The following is an 18,001-nucleotide window of genomic DNA, read 5'->3' on the forward strand; positions in this document are numbered from 1 at the left end:
TTGCCGTCTTCAGCTGACGTCTTTGTTCCTGTATCAGTAAACATAGCAGCTCTCCAGCATCTTCCAGGACTTTACCCATGGAGAGGCCATAGGGCCTCTACCAATTGCACTCTAAGCAGGGAAACTGCTTCTCTCCAAGTGGCATAGGGGTGCCTCAGACCGTGCTGGCCACTGTTGGGGATTCACCCTACTTCCTCACCCGAGCAGCGCCTGGCACTGAGCTCCAAAACTGCAGATGCTGCGCTCTGCTGTTTTAAAAAAAACTGATAGTATTGAAATCCTCTCCTTTTTCACTTACAATGGTTTTGGGGAATAGATTTCTTGTCCAGTCTTCTGTGAGTGTTTTCACTCTTTCTCTCTCTCCTTCTTTCCAGCTACTTTCAGGGGGAGTGCTTTTCTTGCATGATCCCAACGCGCTTCATTATCTCCCCTTTTCACTTTCTCTCTCTGAAATCAGCTTCCTACCCTTTACTGCTCTGTGGCTTTTTTCTCCCCTAATTCACCTCTCCACACTGTGTACCTGCCAAGATCTCTCACTCAAATTATGCAGATTGTTGCATTAATCCTCAGATCAATTTCCTAGGTGTTCAAAAGTGGTTCAATGTTGATGTAGCTGAGTTTCAGGGACAAGACAAGCTCAGGGTCCCCATACTACGCTGCCATCTTAACTGCCCCCCCCCCCGATCCTGTGAATGTTTAATTAGACTTATATCTAATTATTTCAGTTTCTTTGGAAAAATTATAAATGGTATTGTGGTTTTAGTTTTGGTTTCCAAATGTTTGTTGTCAGTGTATAGAAATGCATTTCGGGGGGCGCCTGGGTGGCGCAGTCGGTTAAGCATCCGACTTCAGCCAGGTCACGATCTCGCGGTCTGTGAGTTCGAGCCCCGCGTCAGGCTCTGGGCTGATGGCTCGGAGCCTGGAGCCTGTTTTCGATTCTGTGTCTCCCTCTCTCTCTGCCCCTCCCCCGTTCATGCTCTGTCTCTCTCTGTCCCAAAAATAAATAAAAAACGTTGAAAAAAAAATTAAAAAAAAAAAAAAAAAAGAAATGCATTTCGGGGCACCTGGGTGGTTAAGCATCCAACTTCGGCTCAGGTCATGATCTTGTGGTTCTTGGGTTTGAGCCCCACGTTGGGCTCTGTGCTGACAGCTCAGAGCCTGGAGCCTGCTTTAGATTCTGTGTCTCCCTCTGTCTCTACCTCTCCTCTTCTCATGTTCTGTCTCTCTCTCCCTTTCTAAAAAACAAACATTTTTAAAAATGCAGTTCATTTTGTATTTGATTTTGTATCCTATAACTGTGCTGAATTTCTGCTATAAGTTTTATAGTTTTGGGTTTTCTGATTAGGTCTATAATCTATTTTGAATTAATTTTTAATATGGTAGAAGGTATGGATTGAAGTTCCTTTTTTTGTTTTGCATATGGATATATAATTATTCCAGCTCTATTTGTTGAAAAGACTATCCTTTATCCACTGAATTGCCTTTGTATCTTTATCAAAATTCAGTTTTCTGTATATGTGTGGATCTATTTCTGGACTCTCAATTCTGCTCCATTTACTATCTGCCCATCTTGATGTCAATACCACACTGTCTTGATTACTGTGGCTTTTTGGTAAGTGTTGAAATTAGATTTTCTTAGTCTTGAGATTACCACTTTGTTCTGTGTTTTAAAAGTTGTTTAGACTCTTATAGGTTTTTGCATTTCCATATGAATTTTAGAATCAGCTTGTCAGTTCCTACAAAAATATCTTCTGGTATTTTGATTGGAGTTTTATTGAATCAGTAGGTCAATTTAGGGAGAATTAACATCTTTAAAAAAAATTTTTTTTAATGTTTATTTATTTTTGAGACAGAGAAAGACAGAGCGTGAACAGGGGAGGGTCAGAGAGAGGGAGACACAGAATCTGAAGCAGGCTGCAGGCTCCGAGCTGTCAGCACAGAGCCTGACGCGGGGCTGGAACTCATGGAGTGTGAGATCATGACCTGAGCCGAAGTCGGATGCTTAACTGACTGAGCCACCCAGGCGCCCCGAGAATTAACATCTTAATAACATTATGTCTTCCTATGCATGAACAGGGTATCTTTAAAATGTCTTTTAAAAGCAATGTTTTGTAGTTTTATATCTTACAAATATTTTGTCATATTTATCTGTCAGAATTTTATACTTTTGATGATATTGTAATTATTATAATAAAATCTTTAATTTCTGATCATTCTTCATAAAAAGGGTTCATTAGAAAACACACTTTTAAAAATATTTTTTGCAAGTTGCTAAACTTAGTAGTTTCATTGAAACTAATCATTGGATTTTCTACATAGATGGTCATGCCATTTGTGAACAAAGACATTTTTACTTTTTCCTTTCCATTTTGGATGCCTTTTATTTATTGTTTTACAGTTATTCCACTGGCCTCCAATTCAGTGTTGAATAGAAGTGGTGAGAGTGGACATTGTTTTCTTCTTTTTGTTATTAGAGCAAAAACCTTTCATTCAGTATGATATCAAGTATGGGTTCACAGGTTGAGACAGTTTCCTTCTGCTCATAGTTTGCTGAGAGCTTTTAAAATTACATATGGATTGGATTTTGTCAATTACTTTTTCTGTGTCTGTTTAAAATTTTTTCCTCTTTCAGCTTATTAATATGGGGTGTTACACGGACTTTCAAATGTTAAGTGAACTTTGCATTTCTAGGATAAACCCACTTGACTATGATGTATTATTATTCAATTAAAAAATCTCCCTAACTATTTTTTTCATTGTTTACTTTTTTATGTTTCAATTTGAATATTTTCTCTTGACTTGTCTTGAATTTATTGATTCTTTCCTCTGCTGTGTTGTGCTGGTAAGTCCATTGAAAGATTTTTTTCTTCTCTGATGTATCTCTTCTAGCATTTCCTTTTGGCTCTTTTTGAAGGGAAAAAAAGTAGTTTTCATCTGTGTGCTAGAATTTCCCATTGTTCATGTTGTCCTCTCTTTCCACTGGATTCCTTGAAATAGTTGTCATAGGTATTGTAGTTTCTGTCTTTCTGCCCCACTTCTGGAGCCTCCCTGGATCCAGAATCTTTCCCGTCTTGAAGCTGACCGCTGTAGACGCCACTGTCTCAGAGTCCCCTCCGCCCTCCTCCTGTCCCCCAGACTTCAGCAGACACTGCCTGCCCCCTCAGCCAGTTCTCTCGGCCCCCTGGCCCGTCCCCACTCTGCGGACCACCATAGCCCCATACCAGTGGAACACCCAGAGGTCCTGTGGAGTTCCTCTGTTTTGCTTTTTGTCCCCATTTTTTTTCCCAGCAGTCTATGAGTGTCTGTGCCTCAAGGGGGTCTCTTTCAGCTCTGTTGCTCTGCCCCCATCTTTCTGGAGAGTGTTCAGTGAAAGCCTGTGTGGTGGCTGTAGGCTCCCTTTATGTCTGGGGCTCCTGAAGGTTCCAAACTGTCAAACCAGCCCCAGTTGGGCCTTCAGAAAGTCTTCCTTCTCATGTCTGTGGCACCCTCCTCTTCTTCTTGCTAAAATAACTGGGGTGCCTTTTCTTTCAAGAGGAGTCTGTCACTTTTCGTATTTTAGCTTAGCAGATTTCTTGGTGACCTCAGTTTTCTTATGGGCTAAACCATCATTTCAAAGAAAAAAATCCTATGATTTTAGGGCACCGGGGTGGCTCAGTCAGTTAAGTGTCTGACTTCACCTCAGGTCATGATCTTGTGGTTTGTGAGTTCGAGCCCCACGTCAGGCTCTGTGCTGACAGCTCAGAGCCTGGAGCCTGCTCCAGATTCTGTGTCTCCCTCTCTCTCTCTGTCCTTCACCTATTTGTGCTCTGTCACTCTCTGTCTCTAAAATAAACATTAAAAATTGTTTAAAAACGCATGATTTTGTAGGGTATCTGGCTTTTGTTGATCTTAAGGGTAGGAGAGATATTTCCCCGTGACTTGCTGTGTCCTAAGCAGGAGTGGAAGCTCCTAGTGTCTCCTGAGTCCCAGTCCCAGTTTATGAGGGGGCACTTCCACCCCATCATCCTGCCATCCTCCCCTTTTGCTGAGGTTGAGGCGGCCCCCGAGCCCTAACAGCAGCGGGCACCGTGGAATACTGTGCAGCTGCCTCTACCAGAAATGCCTCTGCTTGTCTTCTTGTAAAGCAGCGATGAAATTCCCTGCTCTGTCTGCTCATGAATCTGTTGGGAGATTCTTCTGGAATAATAGACGTGAATGAGCTCGATAAAATGTACAGTCTGCATGCATGTCTTTGCTAATGATGAAGTGCTTTTTTTCTGCAGCTTCAGTATCTGTGGAGCCTAGGGCTTCTCTCCATCAGTACATCCACGCTTTGGTTCAGGGCTGCATTTCTCACTTGAAGCTTAGTATATGATAGGTGCCCTGATGTCACTTAGGCATCTGGGCTATTCTTTTTTTTTTTTTTAAGTTTATTTATTTTGAGAAAGAGAGCATATGCATGCATGTGAGCAGGGGAGGGGCAGAGAGAAAAGAAGGGAGAGAATCCCAAGCACTGTCTGTGCACTATCAGCACAGAGCCCCACACGGGGCTTGAACTCACAAACTGTGAGATCACGACCTGAGCTGAAATCAGGAGTTGGACGTTTAAATGACTGCTATTCTTATTACAGATGTGGCCTATGGATTCCTGCAACTAACTCTTAGCAGATATGTGGTGTTAGATAGTACAACACCCAAAAGCCTTGGTTTCTTTATTTTAAACCGGGGATAAAAATAGCATATAATCCCACAGAGTAATTGTAAGAATTAAGCATTATGTTTGTGATGTTTGCCTGTCACACTGGAAGTGACCTGCCCAGGGCCATGTGGATGGTTTGCATCAGGACTAGGCTGCAGCCCACGTCTGGGATGCCCAAGGCATCATTTGGAATCACTGAGTTCTGTGGTCTCTGAATAGCTTCCTGGGCTCTCTGCCTCACCTTTGTTACATATTCCAAAAAAGAATGCTCTTAAGGTCTCTCACCTGCACCCAAACCTTTGCTTGTTCTTCATCGCCAGGAGCTCTCTCAAGTTTAATTACCTCAGCATTCAAGTCTCCTGGCAGTCCCACACAAACTTACCTGTCAGGCATGCCTCGTTGCTATGTTTAGCCCATGCGCGCTCTGGCTGTGCCTTGAATGGTGGGCGAGCTGAGGACAGGCCGAGGGCTGCTACAAGTCGTGTGGCAGAGAACATCTCTAGGAGGAAAGTAATGGGAGCAGAGGCCAGGGGACGGGTAAGCAAGATGACGTGTATGGAAATCGGGAAGCAGGCTGCCTGGGGTGCACAGAAGATGTGTGCTGTGAGAGCGTCATCCACAGCTGGACCGTTTGGACCGTGTGTGCAGGTCTAGGATGCCTGGCTCTTGTTCGGCAGGTGAAGAGGAGTCCACCCATGTGGTTTGGGGGGAAAAGACATGGCCATCTGCGTCCCCTGCAGGGCATCTTTCTGCTGGTTTTGCTGCAACCATCGCAGAGGTCACTCAGAGTAGATTCTAGATGCTCCCCTCCCTCTTTGTTCCCCTCATGGGCTCGGGGAGGCCGAGCCTCACCTGCCATCAGGAAGGTAATGTCTGCATACTCCCTGCCGAGACACCACAGCCTGAAGACCTGAGAAAGGCACAGATTGTGACCACAAGGTCTCAGCTTATCCTGCTTGTCCACACAGATCTCTGTATGCCTCAGTTTCCTCAACTGTGAATTGGGCTTACAGCACCTACTTTGGAAGGGTCCTATGTGGATTGAGTGAGATAATGTAAGAGAAGTGCACACATAGCACAGGGTACGGCATGAAGCCAGCCTCCAGTAAGGCCTTCTGCTCAGGCCTTGTCTCAGCCAGTCTTTCCTCCAGCATGTCCCACCCACAGACAGTGCGGTCTGAGGACACAAACCAGCTATTCTCCCCGCGTTCACTATGTGGGCATCACCTGAGAGGTAAGCCACGCTGTTTCTGCCACCAGGATCTCCCAGGCAACCCGGGAGCAGAGCAGAGCTGAGATGACTGGCGGCCCAGGTTTCTAGCTCACTCATGTCTGAGGAAGGTTCCTTCCCTGCTTGCAGCCTTGGTGGCCTTGGTGGGTTTGCTAGGAGCGATGTGATGCAGGGGAAGACACAGTCTGCATCTGATGACATCTTGTGACAGCTCTGCGAGTCACTGCTGGGGAACTTGGGCAGATCTCTCCACTTCTCTGATCCTATTTCTACCCTGAACTTGGGCTGATGAGAGAGGCCAGGGAGAGAATCCAGGAAAAGTGCTGCATATGGCTGGCCCTGCCAGCGCCTAGTGGGGCGGCCTTCTCCTGCACGGGCTCCCCATGAGACCAGACTGAGAGCAGGAGCCGGCAAGATGGTCAGAGTCCCCTTGTTGCTCCAGGGCCTTGCTGTGACCTGGAGCTCTGGGATGGGGAAGGAGTTCTGTGACATCCACATGCCATGTAGCAGTCCGTCTTCGGTTCCGTGCAGATCCCGTTGGGCGGTCCTATAGAGGGTCTAGCACAGCACCATCTAGTAGAAATGGAATGTGAATCACATATGTAAGTTCATATTTTCTGGTAGTCACATTAAAAAGAGTAAAAAGAGGGGCGCCTGGGTGGCTTGGTCGGTTAAGCGTCCAACTTCGGCTCAGGTCACGATCTCGCGGTCAGTGGGTTCGAGCCCCGCGTCGGGCTCTGTGCTGACAGCTCAGAGCCTGGAGCCTGTTTCAGATTCTGTGTCTCCCTCTCTCTGTGACCCTCCCCCGTTCATGCTCTGTCTCTCTCTGTCTCAAAAATAAATGTTAAAAATTTAAAAAAAAGTAAAAAGAAAAAAAGATGTAAATTTTAATTTATTTTATTTAAACTCATATCTAAAATATTATTTCAATATGTAACAAATGTAAAAAATATTAATGAAGTACTTCATGTTATTTTTTCATATTAAGTCTTCAAAAGCCCATGAGTATTTTACATGTAAAACAATCTTAATTAGGACTTGCTTGCCACATTTCAAGCACTCAATAACCATTACATGGCTAGTGGCTACCATATTGGATAGATTCAGCAGCTGAGACCTGGCCTCCTGAAACAGAGCCATGCTGCCATCTGGTGGTGACGCCATCACATAGCAGCCCAAGTACCCACCCTTGGCCAGGTTTTGTGCTGGCACCAAAGAAGAGAAAGTTACCTGCTTTCTGCTCTGGGGTGCCCTTAAACTAGTGTGAGAGAAAAGAGGGCAGAAAGAGCCAACGTGCAGAGGTACCCTGGGATTTTGAAAGACCCAGGATGATACTCAGCCAGAGATGTGCGAGGGCTCTAGAAACAAGGAGTCCTTTCACAGTTGTGGAGATGAAGGGGAATGGCCTGCTTGGAGCCACATGATAAATAAACAGCTGCCCTGAGGGAAGGAGACCTTTGACCAGGACACTAGCACCTCTCTCCTGGACCATGGAAATTGCTTAAAAAAAAAAAAAAAAAAAGAATACTGTTTCTTTTTAAACTAAGTAATGAATACATTCAGTGATTTAAAATCCAAAAAATACAAAAGCAAAGAAAGAGTTTCCCTCCCATCTGCTCCCCTAACTACCCTGTTTCCCCTTCAACAGGCATCACAAACAATGGTGTGATAACCCCATGTTCAAATTATTCCACATGTGCAAGTGTATCTGTAGAATGTTTCTGGAAATGGAATTACTGGGCCCAAGGATATGTGCATTTGTAATTTTAATACCTAAGGAGTAGCTTTTCTTATGTTTATTTCTGGGAGAGAGAAAGACAAAGAATACAAAGCAAGCCAGCAGCTGAAGTGTCAGCACAGAGCCTGATGCGGGGCTTGAACTCATGTACCACGAGATCATGACCTTGAACCCAAGTCGGACGCTTAACTAACTGAGCCACCCAGGTGCCCCAGGAATAGCTTTTTAAAAAGAAATAATCAATTTTATTTAGACATAATCTACATCCAATAAATTCATGATTTGGATTGTACAATTCGATGAGTTTTGAAGAATGTATACAGTTGTGTAACCACAACTATAATCAGGGCACAAAACATTTCCATCTCCCCATAGAGTCCCTCATGGCCCTTTGCAGTAAATCCCCTCGCCACCACCTCCAGCCTCTGATCTATTACTGATCTATTTTCTGCCCTTATGATGTGGCCTTTTCCAGAATATCACACGAATGGAATGGTATAAAGTGTAACCTTTTCTGGCCGGATTCTTTCACTTAGCCTATGGATTGTATGATTCATCCATGTTCTTATGAATCATGTATCAAAACAGAACTCTTTCTTATTGTTCAGTTGTGTTCTATTCTGCGGGTACACGAAACTTTATCCACTGGATGCACATTTGGTTCATTTCTGGTTTGGGGCTAGTATGAACATTCAAGTATATGTCTTTAATCTTTCAGTTCTCCCAGGTAAATGCATAGGAGTGGAATTGCTGGGTCACGCGTTAAGTGAATATTTAACTTTGTATGAGGAACTGGCATACTTTTTTCTAATGTAACTGCACCATTTTGCATCGCCACCAGCAAGTAGAGTTCCAGTTGCACCACACCCTTGCCAACACTTGGTGCAGATAGTCTTTTTAATTTTAGCGATTCTAGTAGATATGTAGTGGTATCTCACCAAGGTTTAAATTAACATCTGACTGATGCTGCATGCTGCCCGTGTGTTGCTTTGCTATTTGTATACATTCTTAGCTGAAGTGCCTTTCAAATCTTCTGTCCATTTTTCAATGGAGCTGCTTATCTTATTGAGTACTAAGATATCATTGTATGTTCTTAGATACAGATCCTTTGTCAGAAACATGCTTTGCAAACATCTGTGGTCTGTGGTCTATTCATAATCTTATCAGTGTCTTTTGATGAACAAACTTTTTAAAAAATGTTTATTTTTGAGAGAGAGAGGGGCAGAGAGAGGACCTGAAGGAGGCTCTGTGTTGAGAGTGGAGAGCCTGATGCAGGGCTTGAACTCACAAACCGTGAGATCATGACTTGAGCCGAAGTCAGATGCTTACCCGACTGAACCACCCAGGTGCCCCGATGAACAAATGTTCTTAACTTTGATGAAATATGTCTCCAGTTTTCCTATCTGTTGTCCTTAGGCTGCTCCTGTTCTTGGCTTCTTCACTATGTGGCAAGAAAACCATTGTTCTGTTCTCACTGTCTAGGGTGGAATTCTCCAGCATTGCTTCTGGGCTGCAGCTGTTGTATGAGACCATGTCTTCCATTAACTGCTTCTTGTTCTAGTCCTCTGCTTTCAAAGAGTTGTCGTCTTTTTTGGTCAAGGGATAGTATTCTTTTTGTTTTCAGGTTTAGTATTAAAATTTTAAAAATTGATAAAGTCATTGCCCAAAGACCATCAGGAACACACCTGTAGTCAAAGTCACATTTGTTACTATGCAGAACGGGGAGAACAAAGACCATATGGAACTGTGTGGGGCATCTCAGAATGGGGCAGGGCGGGGGCTGCTAGAGTAAGTCTGGGGGCTGGAGTTGGCCATAAGATGACATTGGCAGGGATTAGTCCAAATTTATAAATTAGGGACTTTAATAAATAGTGGTCTTTTTTTAGAATGCACAAGTTTCTTCAGGTTCCTCTTGGGCTTCATCTGTGGTTCTATCCCAGAACGCATTTGGGTCCGTCAGAGCAAACTGTTGTTACAAGAGTTGTACAGAGTTGCCAACAGACATTGTAGTTTTGGTTCAGTAGTTTCTTTTGTGAGTCATGGGACAGTTTATAAACTGTGCTTTTTTTCTTGATTTTTATCTATTATGTCACCCCTGTGGAGTTTTGATTACTGAAGTGCAGGGATCAGGAATATCAAATTAAGACAGCCTACCAAATAAGTGGTTAAGACCCAGAACTTGGCAGAGGCTATCAGGCTAAGTGGATGGCTATTTTGGAAACTATTCACACCTCTACTACCTGGATGATTCATACCATATACAATGCATTATAAGTAGATTAAGTGTCTAAATGAATTAGAAGAAAATATGGGAGAATATTTTTATAATATCAATAATATATTTTATAATATCAGTGTGAGGAAGGCATATCTAATAAAGACACTAAAGCTAGGACACAAAAGAAAACACTTATACAACAGAAGATTCGAAATCATAATATATAAATAAATTCAGCAACCCACTAAAAAAAAGGCAGCTTCTAGGGTGTGGTTAGCAAATGGCCTCAGCTTCTGACTCCTTCAGATTCACTTAAACTCTGGAGCTGAGGCCACACTTTTCTTGGGGTGGTCCCATCACTGACTCAGCAATGCCGTGGTCTGTGGGCCGGCCATCTCCACCCAGCCCGTGTTGTCCTGACAGCCCCTTGCCTGGTCCTGCTATTTTTCTTTCCTTTTCACAGGAAAAGTACTCCCTAATCAGCCCTTTTCTACCCATAATTCTATCTCAGTATCTGTTTCCTGGAGGACCTAATGGCACACAAGTTCAAAGAAAAATATGACAGGGGCACCTGGGTGGCTCAGTTGGTTAAGCATCCAACTTCGGCTCAGGCCATGATCTCGCAGTTCGTGAGTTCGAGCCCTGTGTTAGGCTCTGTGTTGACAGCTCAGAGCCTGGAGCCTGCTTCGGATTCTGTGTCTCCTTCTCTCTCTGCCCCAACCCCACTTGTGCTCTGTCTCTCAAATAAATGTTTAAAAAATTAAAGAAAAAAAACAGAAATAGGACAATTTATAAACAGGCAATTCACAGAAGTATAAAATGAGGAGATGTGATCAACACCATCATTGTATCTCAGTGATGAAATATAATTAAGGAAATGAAAACTTAGGGAGAATAAAGATAGAAAAAAAGTTTAAAGAAGTTGAATACTGTCTGTCTTGGCCAATGTGTATTGGAAATGTAAATGGTAAAATGTGTGGTAATATAAATTCCTGTAGCCATGTTGGAAAGCTGGTGTCCAAAATATTTAAAAATTACATAAAAACCATAGGACTCGAAAAACTTCACTTCTTGAAATGCATTTTACAGAACAGTTTTTACTGTGCAAAATGAGGCATATTCAAGAATATTCATTGTGACATGGTTTGTAATTGTTAAACAGTTCTGGAAAGAAACAAATGAAACTAACAATAGTATATACCTCTGAGGTAGTTTTGTAGAACCAATTGAAATTAGAGATCCTAGGGATGCCTGGGTGGCTCAGTTGGTTAAGCATCTGACTTCAGCTCAGGTCATGATCTCACAGTCCATGAGTTCGAGCCCTGTGTCGGGCTCTGTGCTGACAGCTCAGAGCTTAGAGCCTGCTTCAGATTCTGTGTCTTCCTCTCTCTCTGCCCCTTTCCTGCTTGTGCTCTCTTTTTCTTTCTCAAAAATAAATAAACATAAAAAAATTTTTTTAATAAAATAAAATTAGAGATCCTGTCATTGTTTGGCCAGCAATATACAGGTGAACTTTCAACAACATGGTTTTGGGCTGTGCAGGTCCACTTATACATGGAATATTTTCAATAAATATAGTACTTTAAATGTATTTTATCCTCCTTATTTTTCTTTCATATATATATATATATATATATATATATGTAATTTTAGGGATGGAAAAAAGGCAGAGAGAGAGAGAATCTGAGAGAATCTTAAGAAGGCTCCATGCTCAGCGTGGAGCCCAATGTAGAACTCAATGCCACGATTCTGGGATCATGACCTGAGCCTAAATCAAGAGTCAAGACACTCAACTGACTAAGACACCCAGGCATTCCACTTCCTTATGATTTTCTTTTTTTTTTTTTAACGTTTATTTATTTTTGAGACAGAGAGAGACAGAGCATGAATGGGGGGAGGGTCAGAGAGAGAGGGAGACACAGAATCGGAAGCAGGCTCCAGACTCCGAGCTGTCAGCACAGAGCCCGATGCGGGGCTCGAACTCGTGAACCACGAGATCATGACCTGAGCCGAAGTCGGACACTTAACCGACTGAGCCACCCAGGCGCCCCCCTTATGATTTTCTTAATAATATTTTCTTTTCTCTAACTTACTTTATTGTAAGAATATGGCATATGATCTTAGGGTCGTGGGATTGAGCCCCATGTTAGAGCCCAGCATGGAGCCTGCTTAAGATTCTCTCTCTTTCTGCCCTTCTCCTCGGCTTGTGTGTGCATGCTCTCTCCCTCTAAAATAAAAAATAAAAAATAAATTAAAAACATTTAAGAATATAGCATATGATACATATAACATACAAAATATGTGTTAACTATTTATGTTATTGGTAAGGCTTCTGGCCAACAGGCTATTAGTGGGTAAGTTTTTTGGGAGTAAAGTTATATGTGGAATTGTGAGTGTGTGAGGGGTCAGTGACTCTAGCGCTGGTATGGTTCAAGCACGGTACTGATTAAAAAAAACAACAAGTTTTTTATTGTGGTAAAGATACATAACATAATACTTATCATTTTAACCATTTGTAAGTGTACAATTCGGTGGCACTAAATATATTCACCATGTTTTCAAGGTCCATCTATGTTGCAACACATATAAACATTTCTTTTTATGGTTGAATATTCCATTGTGTGTATATAGCACATTTTGTTCATTCATTGAACTGTTGATGGACACTTGGCTATTGTGCATAATGCTTCTATGAACACTGGTATACAGATAACTGTTCACGTCCCTGGTCTCAACTCTCTGGATATATACCTAAGAATGGAATTGTTGTAGCATATGGTGGTTCTGTTTACTTTTTTGAGAAATAAAACTGTTTATCAAACTGTTTTTCACAGCAGCTGCACTATGTTACATTCCCACCAGCAATGCACAGGGGTACAAATGCAGGTACATATTTGCCAATGCTTGTTTTTAATTTTCTTGATTATAGCTTAGAAGGTGTGAAGTGGTATCTCATTGTGGTTTTGATTCGTATTTCCCTAATAGCTAATGACGTTGAGCATCTTTTCATGTGGTCATTAGCCATTTGTGTGTCTTCTTTGGAGATATGTCTACTCAAGCAAGTCCTTGCCTATTTTTGAACGGGGTTGTTTTCTTGTCACTAAGTTGTAGGAGTTCTTTATATTGTAGATCTAATCTCGTATCAGTTATATGATTTGCAAAAATTTTCTCCCATTCTGTGGATTGCCTTTTCACTCTTTTGATTTTCACAAAAATTTTTAATTATGATGAAGTCCAATTTTGTTATTGTTGTTGCTGGTGCTTTTGGGATCATACCCATGAAATTGTTGCTAAATCCAATGTCACATAGGCTTTCCCCAACATTTTCTTCTAAAAGTTATATCGTTTTAGTTGTTATGTTTAGATCTTTGATCTATTTTTGAGGTAATATTTGTATGTGGTATAAGGTCAGGATCCAATTTTATTCTTTTGCATGTGGATATTTAATTTTGCCAGCACCATTTGGAAAAAATATCATTCTTTCTCCATTGAAAAATGTTGGCACCCTTGGAAAAATCACCCCTGTCAAAAATCTTGTTTTCTTGCCTTTGTGTCCATGTTTTCTTTTAGCTCTTTGAGTATCTTCAAAACAATTTTTAAAAAGTATTTGGTAGTGAGTTTGATGTCTGTGTTTCTTCAGGGCCACTGGCTGTGGATTAATTTTTTCTCTCAAATGGGCATGTTTTTTTTTTTTTTCATGTGCCTTGTAGTTTTTCATTGTTGTTGTTAAAAACTGGACATTTGAATCTTATAATGTGGCAACTCTGGAATCAGTCTCTCTTTCTTCCCTAGGGTTTGCTGCAAGAAAATCCTTTTCTTCTAGTCAAAGGACTGAGAAAAATATGGCTTGAGAAGATAGCAAAAAAAAACTTTGACAGTATATACCTTACCGCAGCCAAACACCATTAGAACTACCACTATCCCCATGGAGTTAGTGGGCTGAGCATGAAGTTAATCTTACACCCACATTCCACTCTATGTAGCAAGAGGTGGCACTCGTATTTCCTTATCTCTCCTTTATTTTTGAAGGATAATTTTACAAGGTACAGAATTTTAGGTTGGTATTTTATTTCTATCAACACTCAATTCACTCTCTTCTTGCTTGCATGGTTTCTGAAGTCAGATGTAATTCTTGTCTTTGTTTCTATATATACATGGTGCTTTCTTCCTCTGGGCTCTTTAAGGATTTTTTCTTCATCTTTGATTTTCTGTAACTTGAATTATAGTACCTCCTGATTCCACGAGGCAAAGGATAAAATATTAGCTCCTTACTTGGTCACACTGACACCACTGATAAGAATTTCAAAGCAGCAATCATAAAAATGCTTCACTAAGTAATTATAAATTCTCAAGACAGATGAAAAAATTTAGAAAATCTCAGTAGAAAAATACATAATCTTAAAAAAACAAAAAGAGTGGTGCCAAAGTGACTCAGTGGGTTAAGTGACTGACTCTTGATAATCAGCTCAGGTCATGATCTCATGGTTTGTGGGTTAGAACCCCATGTTGGGCTCTGCGCTGACAGCACAGAGAATGCTTGGGATTCTCTCTTCCTCTTTCTACCTCTCTCCTGCTTGTGCTTGATCACGTTATCTCAAAATAAGTAAATAAGCATTAAAAATTATTGGGGGCACCTGTGTGGCTCAGTCAGTTACGTGTCAGACTTCAGTTCAGGTCATGATCTCATGGTTTGTGAGTTTGAGACCTGTGTTGGGCTCTGTGCCGACAGCTCGGAGCCTGGAGCCTGCTTCATATTCTGTGTCTCCCTCTCTCTCTGCCCCTCTCCGGCTCTTGCTCTGTCTCTCTCTCTCTCTGTCTCTCTCAAAAACTAAAGAATAAACATTAAAATTTTTTTTTAAATTTTATTGAACTGAAATATAATAAATCAACAACCCATCGATGGGCAAAACAATAGATTGGATGTTAGAAGGAAGGATTAATGAAGTCAATGAGATAAATAGAAATTACACAATCTGAACAACATAGAGAAAATAGAAATGAAGTGAGAATAGAAATGATAAAGAATGAATAGGACCTCAGTTCTGTGGGACAGTAACACAAAACCTTGGTGGTAAGCAATGAAAGCAACAAGCTAATTGTAGACCAGCTAGTTTACTAGAGAGAACCAGGGAAAGACAGCTAGGAAGAAACTTCCAGGGGTTAAAACAAACCTCAACTACTGGTCTCAAAAAATAACTCTTCCTGGGGCGCCTGGGTGGCTCAGTTGGTTAAGTGTCTGACTTTGACTTAGGTCACGATCTCACGGTTCATGGGTTCAAGCTCTGAGCTGTCAGCTCAGAGCCTGGAGCCTGCTTCAGATTCTGTGTCTCCCTCTCTCTCTGCCCCTCCCCCGCTCACACTCTGTCTCTCTCAAAAATAAATAATCATGAAAAAAACTCTTCCTGAATTTATTATATCTGACTGTGGGGCAATTTTTGCCCCAGGAATTTGTTGTAAACAATAGAGTGATAAACCAGCAATTAGTGGAGCTTAACAGATGGGTGTAATATAAGGCAAGGGAAAGAATGTAACACGGAGATCAGGAAAGCCTTTCCTTTTCAGCAGTTACCTTGCTAAAACTTTTGTCACTCCAGGGTACCTGTGTGATTACCCAGTGCTGTACTGTCTGAGGAGTTACATCAGGGTCTTCAAACTTCAGAGGAAATAGAATCATCTATTCATTAAATTTGTCTAGCCCAAACCACTAAACAAGTAAACAAGCAAATGATAACAAGCCATAGAGGGGGTAGGATAATCAACATTCAATTATTACACTATATTACCTAAAATGTTCAATTTTCAACAAAAAATTATAAAACTTGCAAAAAAATGTAGCTGTGATCCATACACAGAAAAAATAACAAGCAAAAGAAAGTGCCTGTGACAGAACCCAGATGTCAGATTTAGCAAAGACTTCAAAGCAGCTGTTTTAAATATGTTCAAAGAACTAAAGAAAAAACTATGCTTAGAGGAAACTATGATAACAATGCCCAAATAGGAAATACCAATAAAAAAGAAATTGTTAAAAATAACCGTATAGAAATTCTGGAGTTGAAAAGTGCAACAGGAAGAATGAAAATTATCACAAGAAATTATTCTAAAAAATTATAAAAATTATTACAAGAATGAAAATTATTACAGTAGATTTTAAATAACAAGACTAAGAAAACTTAGAAATATATTTATAGAGGTTATGCAATCTGAATAGTATAGAGAAAAAAGGATGAGGAAAAATTAACAAAACCTCAGAGAAACATTGAATGCCATTAAGTGCACCAACATATGCATAATAGGAGTACCAAAGAGGTGAAGGAGGAAGGAGCAGAAAATAATTAGAAGAAATAATGGCTGCAAAATTTTCCAAATTTGATGAAAACCATGTATTCACATATCCAAGAGGCTTAATGAACTCCTAGTAGGAGATCCATACCCAAGTATGTAATAGCAAAAATCTCGAATGACAAAGAGAAAAATTTGAAAGCATCAACCCTCCCAACTCATGACATGTAAGGGAACGTCAACAAGACTTAACTAGGTGACTTATCAGAAATATTGGAGGCCAGAACATATTGACATATTCAAAGTGATAACATTAAAGTGCTGAGACTTTGGAAGCCAGAACAAATTAACACATTCAAAGTGTCAATAGAAAAAAACTATGAAACAAGAATTCTATAACCAGAAAAGTCATCTTTCAAATGAAGGGGAAATAAACACATTCCCAGAAGCGAATACATCCACAAGAAGAAACACATTCACAAGAACTGAATTCAGAACAGAGAGAATTCATTGCTAATATACCCAACTTACAAGAAATATTAAAGGAAGACTTTTAGGCTGATCACAGATGGTAATGTGAATCCACATGAAAAAGACAAAGAGCAACAGTAAAAGTAATTATGTTATTATAAAAGAGTATAAATTCACATTTCTTCTCCTATTAACTGATTATAAAAAAATATATTGTTGAATATATAACATATAGAAATGTAATATATTCAACAGCACAAAGGTAGTAGCTCAGAGCAAAGCTGTATTGGAGTAAGGAAATCATCCAATGGTAAGTTGAACCAAATTAAGAAAGCCAAAAATGGTGAATAGAAAGGCTAATATAACAATATTAACAATATTAACAATGTTATATACAATTTTAATATTAAAAACTCTAGAAATTTATATTTCCTTTCTTTTCTCAGCTTATATAATAGGCATAAAATTAGATGTAGTATGTTGGTTTTTAAACATATATAAAAGCAATATGTATAAGATTGATAGCATAAAAAACAGAATAGAGCTACATGGAAGTAACATTTCTGTATCTAATTGGAATTAAGTTAGTATAAATCTGAAGTAGATTCTAATAAGATATATGTGGTAAGTCCTAGGGATACCACTAAGAAAGGAATTTTTAAAACATAGTAAGTCATTAAATATTATACTAGAAAATATTTAATGCAAAAGAAAATAGTAAAGGAGGAAAAAGGAATAAAAACCACATGAGTTATGTAGAAAATAAAATAGATACATATGGAACAAAATAATTATGTTAAATGTGAATGGATTAAACATTCCAATCAAAAGGCATTGTCAGGCTGGATACAAAAGTAAGATCCAAAAATATGCTGTCTACAGAATACAGACCTCAGATTAAAAATACAAATATTTGGAAGCAAAAGAGTGGAAAAAGATATATCCTATTGAATAGCAACCATAGACACCTGGAGTGGCTACACTAATCTCAGACAAAATAGATTTTAAACATAAACTTTTAATAGATAAAAAGAGATATATGTTATAATGTCAGGAGGACCAATCCATCAGGAATTTATAATGATTATAAATATAGATGCATCTAGTATCAAAACTCAGGACACATGATGCAAAAACTCACAGAACTGAAGTGAGAAATAGACAATTCAACAATACTAGTTAAAGAATTTAATATGCCACTTTTAATAATGGATATAACAACTAGTCAGAATATTGATAAGTAAATAGATGACTGAAACAAGATTATAAACCACATCGTCCTAACAGACATCTATAGAACACTCCAGACCCAACAATAGAATACACATTCTTCTCAAGAACTAGGATAAATGCACAAAGTCTTCAAACAAGCCTCAATAAATTTAA

The sequence above is a fragment of the Panthera tigris genome, chromosome D4 (genome assembly GCF_018350195.1).
Source record: "Panthera tigris isolate Pti1 chromosome D4, P.tigris_Pti1_mat1.1, whole genome shotgun sequence".
Lineage (NCBI taxonomy): Eukaryota > Metazoa > Chordata > Mammalia > Carnivora > Felidae > Panthera > Panthera tigris.